Source organism: Ascaphus truei, chromosome 6 (genome assembly GCF_040206685.1).
Source record: "Ascaphus truei isolate aAscTru1 chromosome 6, aAscTru1.hap1, whole genome shotgun sequence".
NCBI lineage: Eukaryota > Metazoa > Chordata > Amphibia > Anura > Ascaphidae > Ascaphus > Ascaphus truei.
In genome coordinates, this window is record NC_134488.1 from 62,017,260 (window position 1) to 62,032,259 (window position 15,000).

Consider the following 15,000-nt stretch of genomic DNA (forward strand, 5'->3'; position numbering starts at 1 on the left):
GACGGAAGAGGAGAGAGAAGATAGACGGAAGAGAAGAGAAGAGAGAGGAGAAGAGGATAGAGGAGAAGAGAAGAGGACAGAGGAGAAGAGGACAGAGGAGAAGAGAGAAGAGGGCAGAGGAGAAGAGAGCAGAGGAGGACAGAGGAAAAGAGAAGAGGACAGAGGAAAAGAGAAGAGGACAGAGGAGGAGAGGAGAAGAGGACAGAGGAGGAGAGAGAAGAGGACAGAGGAGAAGAGGGCAGAGGAGGACAGAGGAAAAGAGAAGAGAAGAGGACAGCGGAGAAGAGAAGAGGACAGAGGAGGAAAGGAGAAGAGGACAGAGGAGAAGAGAACAGGTCATAGGAGAAGAGAGACGGAAGAGCAGAGGACATAGGAGAAGAGGACAGAGGAGAATAGAAGAGAGACGGAGAGGAGAAAAGAAGAGGAGAGGAGAAAAGAAGAGGAGAGGACAGAGGAGAAGAAGGCAGAGGAGAAGATAGAAGAGGACAGAGGAGAAGATAAAAGAGGACAGAGGAGAAGATAAAAGAGGAGGAGAAGAGAAGATAGAAGAGGAGAAGAGAGGACAGAGGAGAAGAGAGAAGGACAAAGGAGAAGAGAAGAGGACAGAAGAGAAGAGGACAGAAGAGAAGAGGACAGAGGAGAAGAGCGAAGAGGACAGAGGAGAAGAGGACAGAGGAGAAGAGTACTGAGGAAGAGAGGACAGAGGAGAAGAGGACAGAGGAGAAGAGAAGAGGACAGAGGAGAAGAAGAGAACGGAGAAGAGAAGGACAGATGAGAAGAGAGAGGAGGACAGAGGAGAAGAGAGAAGAGAAGGAAGAAGAGAAGGACAGAGGAGAAGAGAGAAGAGGACAGAGGAGAAGGAAGAGGAGAGAGGAGAAGAGGATAGAGGAGAAGAGAAGAAGAGGACAGAAGAGAAGAGGACAGAGGAGAAGAGAGAAGGACAAAGGAGAAGAGAAGAGGACAGAAGAGAAGAGGACAGAGGAGAAGAGAGAAGAGAAGAGGACAGAGGAGAAGAGGACAGAGGAGAAGAGAAGGGGACAGAGGAGAAGAGAGAAGAGGGCAGAGGAGAAGAGGGCAGAGGAGGACAGAGGAAAAGAGAAGAGAAGAGGACAGAGGAAAAGAGAAGAGAAGAGGACAGAGGAGGAGAGGACAGAGGAGGAGAGGAGAAGAGGACAGGAGGAGAGGAGGAGAGGAGAAGAGGACAGAGGAGGAGAGGAGAAGAGGACAGAAAAGGAGAGAGAAGAGGACAGAGGAGGAGAGAGAAGTGGAGAGAGAAGAGGACAGAGAAGAGGACAGAGAAGCAGAGAGAAGAGGACAGAGGAGGAGAGAGAAGAGAAGAGGACAGAGGAGGAGAGAGAAGAGAAGGACAGAGGAGAAGAGAGACGGAAGAGGAGAGAGAAGAGAGACGGAAGAGAAGAGAGAGGAGAAGAGGATAGAGGAGAAGAGAAGAGGACAGAGGAGAAGAGGACAGAGGAGAAGAGAGAAGAGGGCAGAGGAGAAGAGAGCAGAGGAGGACAGAGGAAAAGAGAAGAGGACAGAGGAAAAGAGAAGAGGACAGAGGAGGAGAGGACAGAGGAAGAGAGAGAAGAGGACAGAGGAGAAGAGGGCAGAGGAGGACAGAGGAAAAGAGAAGAGAAGAGGACAGCGGAGAAGAGAAGAGGACAGAGGAGGAAAGGAGAAGAGGACAGAGGAGGAGAGAAGAGGACAGAGGAGGAGAGGAGAAGAGGACAGAGGAGGAGAGGAGAAGAGGACAGAGGAGGAGAGAGAAGAGGAGAGAGAAGAGGACAGAGAAGCAGAGAGAAGAGGACAGAGGAGGAGAGAGAAGAGGACAGAGGAGGAGAGAGGAGAAGAGGACAGAGGAGGGGAGAGAAGAAAAGAGGACAGAGGAGAAGAGGACAGAGGAGAAGAGAAGAGGACAGAGGAGAAGAGAAGAGGACAGGAGAAGGGAAGAGGACAGGAGAAGGGAAGAGGACAGAAGAGAAGAGGACAGAGAAGAGAGAAGGAAGAGGACGGAGAGAAGAGGAGAAGAGGACAGAGGAGTAGAGGACAGAGGAGAAGAGAGAAGAGAAGGACATAGGGGAAGAGAAAGACATAGGGGAAGGGAAGAGGACAGAGGAGAAAAGAGAAGGAAGAAGACAGGAGAAGGGAAGAGGACAGAAGAGAAGAGGACAGAGAAGAGAGAAGGAAGAGGACGGAGAAAAGAGGAGAAGAGGACAGAGGACAAGAGAAGAGGACAGAGGAGTAGAGGACAGAGGAGGGGAGAGAAGAAAAGAGGACAGAGGAGAAGAGGACAGAGGAGAAGAGGACAGAGGAGAAGAGAAGAGGACAGAGGAGAAGAGAAGAGGACAGAGGAGAAGGGAAGAGGACAGGAGAAGGGAAGAGGACAGAGAAGAGAGAAGGAAGAGGACAGAGGAGAGAAGAGGACAGAGGACAAGAGAAGAGGACAGAGGAGTAGAGGACAGAGGAGAAGAGAGAAGAGAAGGACATAGGGGAAGAGAAGGACATAGGGGAAGGGAAGAGGACAGAGGAGAAAAGAGAAGGAAGAAGACAGGAGAAGGGAAGAGGACAGAGAAGAGAGAAGGAAGAGGATGGAGAGAAGAGGACAGAGGACAAGAGAAGAGGACAGAGGAGTAGAGGACAGAGGGGAGAGAAGAAAAGAGGACAGAGGAGAGGAGAACAGGAGAAGAGGACAGAGGAGAAGAGTACAGAGGAAAAGAGGACAGAGGAGAAGAGAAGAGGAGAAGAGGACAGAGGACAAGAAAAGAGGACAGAGGAGAAGAGGACAGAGGAGAAGAGAAGAGGACAGGAGAAGGGAAGAGGACAGGAGAAGGGAAGAGGACAGAGAAGAGAGAAGGAAGAGGACGGAGAGAAGAGGACAGAGGACAAGAGAAGAGGACAGGAGTAGAGGACAGAGGGGAGAGAAGAAAAGAGGACAGAGGAGAAGAGAAGAGGACAGAGGAGAAGAGGACAGACGAGAGAGAAGAAGAGAATAGAGAAGAGGAGAAGAGAAGGGGACATAGGAGGAGAAGACAGAGGAGGAGAAGAGAGAAGAGGACAGAGGAGAAGAGAAGGGGACTGAGGAGAAGAGAAGAGGACAGAGGCGGAGAGAGAAGAGAAGGACAGAGGAGAAGATAGACGGAAGAGGAGAGAGAAGAGAGACGGAAGAGAAGAGAGAAGAGAAGAGGATAGAGGAGAAGAGGGCAGAGGAGAAGAGCGCAGAGGAGGACAGAGGAAAAGAGAAGAGGACAGAGGAAAAGAGAAGAGAAGAGGACAGAGGAAAAGAGAAGAGGACAGAGGAGGAGAGAGAAGAGGACAGAGGAGAAGAGGGCAGAGGAGGACAGAGGAAAAGAGAAGAGAAGAGGACAGCGGAGAAGAGAAGAGGACAGAGGAGGAAAGGAGAAGAGGACAGAGGAGAAGAGAACAGGTCATAGGAGAAGAGAGACGGAAGAGGAGAGGACATAGGAGAAGAGGACAGAGGAGAATAGAAGAGAGACGGAGAGGAGAAAAGAAGAGGAGAGGAGAAAAGAAGAGGAGAGGACAGAGGAGAAGAAGGCAGAGGAGAAGATAGAAGAGGACAGAGGAGAAGATAAAAGAGGACAGAGGAGAAGATAAAAGAGGAGGAGAAGAGAAGATAGAAGAGGAGAAGAGAGGACAGAGGAGAAGAGAGAAGGACAAAGGAGAAGAGAAGAGGACAGAAGAGAAGAGGACAGAAGAGAAGAGGACAGAGGAGAAGAGCGAAGAGGACAGAGGAGAAGAGGACAGAGGAGAAGAGTACTGAGGAAGAGAGGACAGAGGAGAAGAGGACAGAGGAGAAGAGAAGAGGACAGAGGAGAAGAAGAGAACGGAGAAGAGAAGGACAGATGAGAAGAGAGAGGAGGACAGAGGAGAAGAGAGAAGAGAAGGAAGAAGAGAAGGACAGAGGAGAAGAGAGAAGAGGACAGAGGAGAAGGAAGAGGAGAGAGGAGAAGAGGATAGAGGAGAAGAGAAGAAGAGGACAGAAGAGAAGAGGACAGAGGAGAAGAGAGAAGGACAAAGGAGAAGAGAAGAGGACAGAAGAGAAGAGGACAGAGGAGAAGAGAGAAGAGAAGAGGACAGAGGAGAAGAGGACAGAGGAGAAGAGAAGGGGACAGAGGAGAAGAGAGAAGAGAAGGACATAGGGGAAGAGAAGGACATAGGGGAAGGGAAGAGGACAGAGGAGAAAAGAGAAGGAAGAAGACAGGAGAAGGGAAGAGGACAGAAGAGAAGAGCACAGAGAAGAGAGAAGGAAGAGGACGGAGAGAAGCGGACAGAGGACAAGAGAAGAGGACAGAGGAGTAGAGGACAGAGGGGAGAGAAGAAAAGAGGACAGAGGAGAGGAGAACAGGAGAAGAGGACAGAGGAGAAGAGTACAGAGGAAAAGAGGACAGAGGAGAAGAGGACAGAGGAGAAGAGGACAGAGGAGAAGAGAAGAGGAGAAGAGGACAGAGGACAAGAGAAGAGGACAGAGGAGTAGAGGACAGAGGAGGGGAGAGAAGAAAAGAGGACAGAGGAGAAGAGGACAGAGGAGAAGAGAAGAGGACAGGAGAAGGGAAGAGGACAGGAGAAGGGAAGAGGACAGGAGAAGGGAAGAGGACAGAGAAGAGAGAAGGAAGAGGACGGAGAGAAGAGGACAGAGGACAAGAGAAGAGGACAGAGGAGTAGAGGACAGAGGAGAAGAGAGAAGAGAAGGACATAGGGGAAGAGAAGGACATAGGGGAAGGGAAGAGGACAGAGGAGAAAAGAGAAGGAAGAAGACAGGAGAAGAGAAGAGGACAGAAGAGAAAAGGACAGAGAAGAGAGAAGGAAGAGGATGGAGAGAAGAGGACAGAGGACAAGAGAAGAGGACAGGAGTAGAGGACAGAGGGGAGAGAAGAAAAGAGGACAGAGGAGAAGAGAAGAGGACAGAGGAGAAGAGGACAGACGAGAGAGAAGAAGAGAATAGAGAAGAGGAGAAGAGAAGGGGACATAGGAGGAGAAGACAGAGGAGGAGAAGAGAGAAGAGGACAGAGGAGAAGAGAAGGGGACTGAGGAGAAGAGAAGAGGACAGAGGCGGAGAGAGAAGAGAAGGACAGAGGAGAAGAGAGACGGAAGAGGAGAGAGAAGAGAGATGGAAGAGAAGAGAGAGGAGAAGAGGATAGAGGAGAAGAGAAGAGGACAGAGGAGAAGAGGACAGAGGAGAAGAGAGAAGAGGGCAGAGGAGAAGAGCGCAGAGGAGGACAGAGGAAAAGAGAAGAGAAGAGGACAGAGGAAAAGAGAAGAGAAGAGGACAGAGGAGGAGAGAGAAGAGGACAGAGGAGAAGAAGGCAGAGGAGGACAGAGGAAAAGAGAAGAGAAGAGGACAGCGGAGAAGAGAAGAGGACAGAGGAGGAAAGGAGAAGAGGACAGAGGAGAAGAGGACAGAGGAGAAGAGAACAGGTCATAGGAGAAGAGAGACGGAAGAGGAGAGGACATAGGAGAAGAGAGAAGAGGACAGAGGAGAATAGAAGAGAGACGGAGAGGAGAAAAGAAGAGGAGAGGACAGAGGAGAAGAAGGCAGAGGAGAAGATAGAAGAGGACAGAGGAGAAGATAGAAGAGGAGGAGAAGAGAAGATAGAAGAGGAGGAGAAGAGAAGATAGAAGAGGAGAAGAGAGGACAGAGGAGAAGAGAGAAGGACAAAGGAGAAGAGAAGAGGACAGAAGAGAAGAGGACAGAAGAGAAGAGGACAGAGGGGAAGAGAGAAGAGGACAGAGGAGAAGAGGACAGAGGAGAAGAGTACAGAGGAAGAGAGGACAGAGGAGAAGAGGACAGAGGAGAAGAGAAGAGGACAGAGGAGAAGAAGAGAACGGAGAAGAGAAGGACAGATGAGAAGAGAGAGGAGGACAGAGGAGAAGAGGAGAAGAGAGAAGAGAAGGAAGAAGAGAAGGACAGAGGAGAAGAGAGAAGAGGACAGAGGAGAAGGAAGAGGAGAGAGGATAGAGGAGAAGAGAAGAAGAGGACAGAAGAGAAGAGGACAGAGGAGAAGAGAGAAGGACAAAGGAGAAGAGGACAGAAGATAAGAGGACAGAGGAGAAGAGAGAAGAGAAGAGGACAGAGGAGAAGAGGACAGAGGAGAAGAGGACAGAGGAGAAGAGAAGGGGACAGAGGAGAAGAGAAGAGGACAGAGGCGGAGAGAGAAGAGAAGAGGACAGAGGAGAAGAAGAGAACGGAGAAGAGAAGGACAGATGAGAAGAGAGAGGAGGACAGAGGAGAAGAGGAGAAGAGAGAAGAGAAGGAAGAAGAGAAGGACAGAGGAGAAGAGAGAAGAGGACAGAGGAGAAGGAAGAGGAGAGAGGAGAAGAGGATAGAGGAGAAGAGGACAGAAGAGAAGAGGACAGAGGAGAAGAGAGAAGGACAAAGGAGAAGAGAAGAGGACAGAAGAGGACAGAAGAGAAGAGGACAGAGGAGAAGAGGACAGAGGAGAAGAGGACAGAGGAGAAGAGAAGGGGACAGAGGAGAAGAGAAGAGGACAGAGGCGGAGAGAGAAGAGAAGAGGACAGAGGCGGAGAGAGAAGAGAAGAGGACAGAGGAGAAGAGGACAGAGGAGAAAAGAGAAGGAAGAAGACAGGAGAAGGGAAGAGGACAGAAGAGAAGAGGACAGAGAAGAGAGAAGGAAGAGGACGGAGAGAAGAGGACAGAGGACAAGAGAAGAGGACAGGAGTAGAGGACAGAGGGGAGAGAAGAAAAGAGGACAGAGGAGAAGAGAAGAGGACAGAGGAGAAGAGGACAGACGAGAGAGAAGAAGAGAATAGAGAAGAGGAGAAGAGAAGGGGACATAGGAGGAGAAGACAGAGGAGGAGAAGAGAGAAGAGGACAGAGGAGAAGAGAAGGGGACTGAGGAGAAGAGAAGAGGACAGAGGCGGAGAGAGAAGAGAAGGACAGAGGAGAAGAGAGACGGAAGAGGAGAGAGAAGAGAGACGGAAGAGAAGAGAGAGGAGAAGAGGATAGAGGAGAAGAGAAGAGGACAGAGGAGAAGAGGACAGAGGAGAAGAGGGAAGAGGGCAGAGGAGAAGAGCGCAGAGGAGGACAGAGGAAAAGAGAAGAGGACAGAGGAAAAGAGAAGAGAACAGGACAGAGGAGGAGAGAGAAGAGGACAGAGGAGAAGAGGGCAGAGGAGGACAGAGGAAAAGAGAAGAGAAGAGGACAGCGGAGAAGAGAAGAGGACAGAGGAGGAAAGGAGAAGAGGACAGAGGAGAAGAGAACAGGTCATAGGAGAAGAGAGACGGAAGAGGAGAGGACATAGGAGAAGAGAGAAGAGGACAGAGGAGAATAGAAGAGAGACGGAGAGGAGAAAAGAAGAGGAGAGGAGAAAAGAAGAGGAGAGGACAGAGGAGAAGAAGGCAGAGGAGAAGATAGAAGAGGACAGAGGAGAAGATAAAAGAGGACAGAGGAGAAGATAGAAGAGGAGGAGAAGAGAAGATAGAAGAGGAGGAGAAGAGAATATAGAAGAGGAGGAGAAGAGAATATAGAAGAGGAGAAGAGAGGACAGAGGAGAAGAGAGAAGGACAAAGGAGAAGAGAAGAGGACAGAAGAGAAGAGGACAGAAGAGAAGAGGACAGAGGAGAAGAGAGAAGAGGACAGAGGAGAAGAGGACAGAGGAGAAGAGGACAGAGGAGAAGAGGACAGAGGAGAAGAGGACAGAGGAGAAGAAGAGAACGGAGAAGAGAAGGACAGATGAGAAGAGAGAAGAGGACAGAGGAGAAGAGGAGAAGAGAGAAGAGAAGGAAGAAGAGAAGGACAGAGGAGAAGAGAGAAGAGGACAGAGGAGAAGAGGACAGAGGAGAAGAGGACAGAGGAGAAGAGAGAAGGACAAAGGAGAAGAGAAGAGGACAGAAGAGAAGAGGACAGAGGAGAAGAGAGAAGAGAAGAGGACAGAGGAGAAGAGGACAGAGGAGAAGAGAAGGGGACAGAGGAGAAGAGAAGAGGACAGAGGCGGAGAGAGAAGAGAAGAGGACAGAGGAGAAGAGAGAAGAGGACAGGAGAAGGGAAGAGGACAGAGAAGAGAGAAGGAAGAGGACGGAGAGAAGAGGACAGAGGACAAGAGAAGAGGACAGAGGAGTAGAGGACAGAGGAGGGGAGAGAAGAAAAGAGGACAGAGGAGAAGAGGACAGAGGAGAAGAGAAGAGGACAGAGGAGAAGAGAAGAGGACAGGAGAAGGGAAGAGGACAGAAGAGAAGAGGACAGAGAAGAGAGAAGGAAGAGGACGGAGAGAAGAGGAGAAGAGGAGAAGAGGACAGAGGACAAGAGAAGAGGACAGAGGAGTAGAGGAAAGAGGAGAAGAGAGAAGAGAAGGACATAGGGGAAGAGAAGGACATAGGGGAAGGGAAGAGGACAGAGGAGAAAAGAGAAGGAAGAAGACAGGAGAAGTGAGAAGAGGACAGAGGATGAGAGAAGAGGACAGGAGAAGAGAAGAGGACAGAGGAGAAGGGAAGAGGACAGAAGAGAAGAGGACAGAGGACAGAGGACAGAGGACGGAGAGAAGAGGACAGAGAAGAAGAGAGAAGAAGACAGAGGAGAAGAGAGAAGAGGACAGAGGAGAAGAGGACAGAGGAGAAGAGAAGAGGACAGAGGAGAAGAGGACAGAGGAGAAGAGAAGAGGAGAAGAGGACAGAGGAGAAGGGAAGAGGACAGAGGAGAAGAGAGAAGGAAGAGGACGTAGAGAAGAGGAGAAGAGGACAGAGGAGAAGATAGAAGAGGACAGAGGACAAGAGAAGAGGACAGAGGAGTAGAGGACAGAGGAGAAGAGAAGGACATAGGGGAAGAGAAGGACATAGGGGGAGAGAAGAGGACAGAGGAGAAAAGAGAAGGAAGAGGACAGAGGAGAAGTGAGAGGAGAAGAGGACAGAGGAGACGAGAAGAGAGACGGGGAGGGGAGAAGAGGAGAGGACAGCGGAGAAGAGGACAGCGGAGAAGAGGACAGAGGAGAAGAGAGAAGAGGACAGAGGAGAAGAGAGAAGAGGACAGAGGAGAAGAGAGAAGAGGACAGAGAAGAGAGGAGAGGACAGAGAAGAGAGGAGAGGACAGAGGAGGAGAAGAGGACAGAGGAGGAGAAGAGAAGAGGACAGAGGAGGAGAAGAGAGAAGAGAACATAGAAGATAAGGACAGCGGAGAAGAGGACAGAGGAGAAGAGAGAGGAGAAGAGGACAGAAGAGGACAGAGGAGAGGAGAAGAGAAGAGGACAGAGGTGGAGAGAGAAGAGGACAGAGGAGGAGAGAGAAGAGAAGAGGACAGAGGAGAAGAGGACAGAGGAGGAGATAAGAGGACAGAGGAGGAGAGAAGAGGACAGAGGAGGAGAAAGGAGAAGAGGACAGAGGAGGAGAAAGGAGAAGAGGATAGAGGAGGAGAGAGTGGAGAAGAGGACAGAGGAGGAGAGAGTGGAGAAGAGGACAGCGGAGAAGAGAGAAGAGGACAGCGGAGAAGAGAGAAGAGAAGAGGACAGAGGAGGAAAGAGAAGGAGAGGAGAAGAGGACAGAGGAGGAGAGAGAAGAGGACAGAGGAGGAGAGAGAAGAGGACAGAGGAGGAGAGAGAAGAGGACAGAGGAGGAGAGAGAAGAGGACAGAGGGAGGAGAGAGAAGAGGACAGGAGGAGAGAGAAGAGGACAGAGGAGGAGAGAGAAGAAGACAGAGGAGGAGAGAGAAGAGGACAGAGGAGGAGAGAGAAGAGGACAGAGGAGGAGAGAGAAGAGAAGAGGAGAGAGAAGAGAAGAGGACAGAGGAGGAGAGAAAAGAGAGGAGAGAAAAAAGAAGAGGACAGAGGAGGAGAGAGAGAGGACAGCGGAGAAGAGAAGAGGACAGAGGAGGAGAGGAGAAGAGGAGAGAGAAGAGAAGAGGACAGAGGAGGAGAGAGAAGAGGAGAGAGAAGAGAAGAGGACAGAGGAGCAGAGAGAAGAGGACAGAGGAGGAGAGAGAAGAGAAGAGGACAGAGGAGAAGAGAAGAGGACAGGAGAAGAGAGAAGGAAGAGGACGGAGAGAAGAGGAGAAGAGGACAGGACAAGAGAAGAGGACAGAGGAGTAGAGGACAGAGGAGGGGAGAGAAGAAAAGAGGACAGAGGAGAAGAGGACAGAGGAGAAGAGAAGAGGACAGGAGAAGGGAAGAGGACAGAAGAGAAGAGAGAAGGAAGAGGACGGAGAGAAGAGGAGAAGAGGACAGAGGACAAGAGAAGAGGACAGAGGAGAAGAGGACAGAGAAGAGAGAAGGAAGAGGACGGAGAGAAGAGGACAGAGGACAAGAGAAGAGGACAGGAGTAGAGGACAGAGGGGAGAGAAGAAAAGAGGACAGAGGAGAACAGAGGAGACAAGGACAGAGGAGAAGAGTACAGAGGAAAAGAGGACAGAGGAGAAGAGAGAAGAGAACAGAGAAGGACAGAGGAGAAGAGAGAGAAGAGGAGAGAGGAGAAGAGAGAGTAGAAGAGGGCATAGGAGAAGATAGAAGAGGACAGAGGAGAAGAGAGACGGAGAGGAGAAAAGAGGAGAAGAAGAGAGGACAGCGGATAAGAGGACAGAGGAGAAAAGAGACTGAAGAGAAGAGAGAGAAGAGGAGAAGAGGACAGAAGAGAAGAGGACAGAGGAGAAGAAGAGAGAAGAGAAGGAAGAAGAGAGAAGAGGACAGAAGAGAGAGAAGAGGACAGAGGAGAAGAGAGAGAAGAGGGCAGAGGAGAAGAGAGAGAAGAGAAGAGGGTAGAGGAGAAGAGAGAGAAGAGGGCAGAGGAGAAGAAGACAGAGGAGAAGAGGGTAGAGGAGAAGATAGAAGAGGAGGAGAAGAGAAGAGGACAGAGGAGGAGAAGAGAGGAGTGACAGAAGAGGAGAGAGAAAAGAGACGGAAGAGGAGATTAGAGGACAGAGGAGGAGGAGAAGAGGACAGAGGAGGAGAAGAGAAGATGACAGAGGAGGAGAAGAGAGAAGAGGACGGAGAAGAGAAGAGGAGAAGAGAGAGAAGAGAAGAGGACAGAGGAGAAGAGAGAGAAGAGGGCAGAGGAGAAGGGAGAGGAGAAGAGGACATAGGAGAAGAGAGAGGAGAAGAGGGCAGAGGAGAAGAGAGAGGAGAAGAGGGCAGAGGAGAAGATAGAAGAGGGCAGAGGAGAAGATAGAAGAGGACAGAGGAGAAGATAGAAGAGGAGAAGAGAAGATAGAAGAGGAGGAGAAGAGGACAGAGGAGGAGAAGAGAAGAGGACAGAGGAGGAGAAGAAGACAGAGGAGAAGAGAGAGGAGAAGAGGACAGAGGAGAAGAGAGAGGAGAAGAGGGAAGAGGAGAGAGAAGAAGAGAATAGAGAAGAGGAGAAGAGAAGGGGACATAGGAGGAGAAGACAGAGGAGGAGAAGAGAGAAGAGGACAGAGGAGAAGAGAAGGGGACAGAGGAGAAGAGAAGAGGACAGAGGCGGAGAGAGAAGAGAAGGACAGAGGAGAAGAGAGACGGAAGAGGAGAGAGAAGATAGACGGAAGAGAAGAGAAGAGAGAGGAGAAGAGGATAGAGGAGAAGAGAAGAGGACAGAGGAGAAGAGGACAGAGGAGAAGAGAGAAGAGGGCAGAGGAGAAGAGAGCAGAGGAGGACAGAGGAAAAGAGAAGAGGACAGAGGAAAAGAGAAGAGGACAGAGGAGGAGAGGAGAAGAGGACAGAGGAGGAGAGAGAAGAGGACAGAGGAGAAGAGGGCAGAGGAGGACAGAGGAAAAGAGAAGAGAAGAGGACAGCGGAGAAGAGAAGAGGACAGAGGAGGAAAGGAGAAGAGGACAGAGGAGGAGAGAAGAGGACAGGAGGAGAGGAGAAGAGGACAGAGGAGGAGAGGAGAAGAGGACAGAGGAGAAGAGAGAAGAGGACAGAGGAGAAGAGGGCAGAGGACAGGAAAAGAGAAAAAGAGAAGAGGACAGCGGAGAAGAGAAGAGGACAGAGGAGGAGAGGAGAAGAGGAGAGAGAAGAGAAGAGGACAGAGGAGGAGAGAGAAGAGGAGAGAGAAGAGGACAGAGGAGGAGAGAGAAGAGAAGAGGACAGAGGAGAAGAGAGAAGAGAAGAGGACAGAGGAGAAGAGAAGAGGACAGGAGAAGAGAGAAGGAAGAGGACGGAGAGAAGAGGAGAAGAGGACAGAGGACAAGAGAAGAGGACAGAGGAGGGGAGAGAAGAAAAGAGGACAGAGGAGAAGAGGACAGAGGAGAAGAGAAGAGGACAGAGGAGAAGAGAAGAGGACAGGAGAAGGGAAGAGGACAGAAGAGAAGAGGACAGAGAAGAGAGAAGGAAGAGGACGGAGAGAAGAGGAGAAGAGGACAGAGGACAAGAGAAGAGGACAGAGGAGTAGAGGACAGGAGAAGAGAGAAGAGAAGGACATAGGGGAAGAGAAGGACATAGGGGAAGGGAAGAGGACAGAGGAGAAAAGAGAAGGAAGAAGACAGGAGAAGGGAAGAGGACAGAAGAGAAGAGGACAGAGAAGAGAGAAGGAAGAGGACGGAGAGAAGAGGACAGAGGACAAGAGAAGAGGACAGGAGTAGAGGACAGAGGGGAGAGAAGAAAAGAGGACAGAGGAGAACAGAGGAGACGAGGACAGAGGAGAAGAGTACAGAGGAAAAGAGGACAGAGGAGAAGAGAGAAGAGAACAGAGAAGGACAGAGGAGAAGAGAGAGAAGAGGAGAGAGAAGAGGACAGAGGAGAAAAGAGAAGAGGACAGAGGAGAAGAGAGAGTAGAAGAGGGCATAGGAGAAGATAGAAGAGGACAGAGGAGAAGAGAGACGGAGAGGAGAAAAGAGGAGAAGAAGAGAGGACAGCGGAGAAGAGGACAGAGGAGAAAAGAGACGGAAGAGAAGAGAGAGAAGAGGAGAAGAGGACAGAAGAGAAGAGGACAGAGGAGAAGAAGAGAGAAGAGAAGGAAGAAGAGAGAAGAGGACAGAAGAGAGAGAAGAGGACAGAGGAGAAGAGAGAGAAGAGGGCAGAGGAGAAGAGAGAGAAGAGAAGAGGGCAGAGGAGAAGAGAGAGAAGAGGGCAGAGGAGAAGAGGGCAGAGGAGAAGAGGGCAGAGGAGAAGAGGACAGAGGAGAAGAGGACAGAGGAGAAGAGGGTAGAGGAGAAGATAGAAGAGGAGGAGAAGAGAAGAGGACAGAGGAGGAGAAGAGAGGAGTGACAGAAGAGGAGAGAGAAGAGAGACGGAAGAGGAGATTAGAGGACAGAGGAGGAGAAGAGGACAGAGGAGGAGAAGAGAAGATGACAGAGGAGGAGAAGAGAGAAGAGGACGGAGAAGAGAAGAGAGAGAAGAGGACAGAGGAGAAGAGAGAGAAGAGGACAGAGGAGAAGAGAGAGAAGAGGGCAGAGGAGAAGAGGACATAGGAGAAGAGAGAGGAGAAGAGGGCAGAGGAGAAGAGAGAGGAGAAGAGGGCAGAGGAGAAGATAGAATAGGGCAGAGGAGAAGATAGAAGAGGACAGAGGAGAAGATAGAAGAGGAGAAGAGAAGATAGAAGAGGAGGAGAAGAGGACAGAGGAGGAGAAGAGAAGAGGACAGAGGAGGAGAAGAAGACAGAGGAGAAGAGAGAGGAGAAGAGAGAGGAGAAGAGGGAAGAGGAGAGAGAAGAAGAGAATAGAGAAGAGGAGAAGAGAAGGGGACATAGGAGGAGAAGACAGAGGAGGAGAAGAGAGAAGAGGACAGAGGAGAAGAGAAGGGGACAGAGGAGAAGAGAAGAGGACAGAGGCGGAGAGAGAAGAGAAGGACAGAGGAGAAGAGAGACGGAAGAGGAGAGAGAAGATAGACGGAAGAGAAGAGAAGAGAGAGGAGAAGAGGATAGAGGAGAAGAGAAGAGGACAGAGGAGAAGAGGACAGAGGAGAAGAGAGAAGAGGGCAGAGGAGAAGAGAGCAGAGGAGGACAGAGGAAAAGAGAAGAGGACAGAGGAAAAGAGAAGAGGACAGAGGAGGAGAGGAGAAGAGGACAGAGGAGGAGAGAGAAGAGGACAGAGGAGAAGAGGGCAGAGGAGGACAGAGGAAAAGAGAAGAGAAGAGGAAAAGAGAAGAGAAGAGGACAGCGGAGAAGAGAAGAGGACAGAGGAGGAAAGGAGAAGAGGACAGAGGAGGAGAGGAGAAGAGGACAGAGGAGAAGAGAGAAGAGGACAGAGGAGAAGAGGGCAGAGGACAGGAAAAGAGAAAAAGAGAAGAGGACAGCGGAGAAGAGAAGAGGACAGAGGAGGAGAGGAGAAGAGGAGAGAGAAGAGAAGAGGACAGAGGAGGAGAGAGAAGAGGAGAGAGAAGAGGACAGAGGAGCAGAGAGAAGAGGACAGAGGAGGAGAGAGAAGAGAAGAGGACAGAGGAGAAGAGAAGAGGACAGGAGAAGAGAGAAGGAAGAGGACGGAGAGAAGAGGAGAAGAGGACAGAGGACAAGAGAAGAGGACAGAGGAGGGGAGAGAAGAAAAGAGGACAGAGGAGAAGAGGACAGAGGAGAAGAGAAGAGGACAGAGGAGAAGAGAAGAGGACAGGAGAAGGGAAGAGGACAGAAGAGAAGAGGACAGAGAAGAGAGAAGGAAGAGGACGGAGAGAAGAGGAGAAGAGGACAGAGGACAAGAGAAGAGGACAGAGGAGTAGAGGACAGGAGAAGAGAGAAGAGAAGGACATAGGGGAAGAGAAGGACATAGGGGAAGGGAAGAGGACAGAGGAGAAAAGAGAAGGAAGAAGACAGGAGAAGGGAAGAGGACAGAAGAGAAGAGGACAGAGAAGAGAGAAGGAAGAGGACGGAGAGAAGAGGACAGAGGACAAGAGAAGAGGACAGGAGTAGAGGACAGAGGGGAGAGAAGAAAAGAGGACAGAGGAGAACAGAGGAGACGAGGACAGAGGAGAAGAGTACAGAGGAAAAGAGGACAGAGGAGAAGAGAGAAGAGAACAGAGAAGGACAGAGGAGAAGAGAGAGAAGAGGACAGAGGAGAAAAGAGAAGAGGACAGAGGAGAAGAGAGAGTAGAAGAGGGCATAGGAGAAGATAGAAGAGGACAGAGGAGAAGAGAGACGGAGAGG

The 15,000-nt window shown here is 50.5% G+C and overlaps 1 protein-coding gene across 2 annotated transcripts in view; it reads right to left on the reverse strand.

Annotated features, from left to right (window-relative positions):
• Nucleotides 1–15,000, reverse strand: part of MAP7D1 (MAP7 domain containing 1) — a 217,119-nt gene that overhangs the window by 96,388 nt on the left and 105,731 nt on the right. The gene's annotated exons all lie outside the window — the stretch shown is intronic.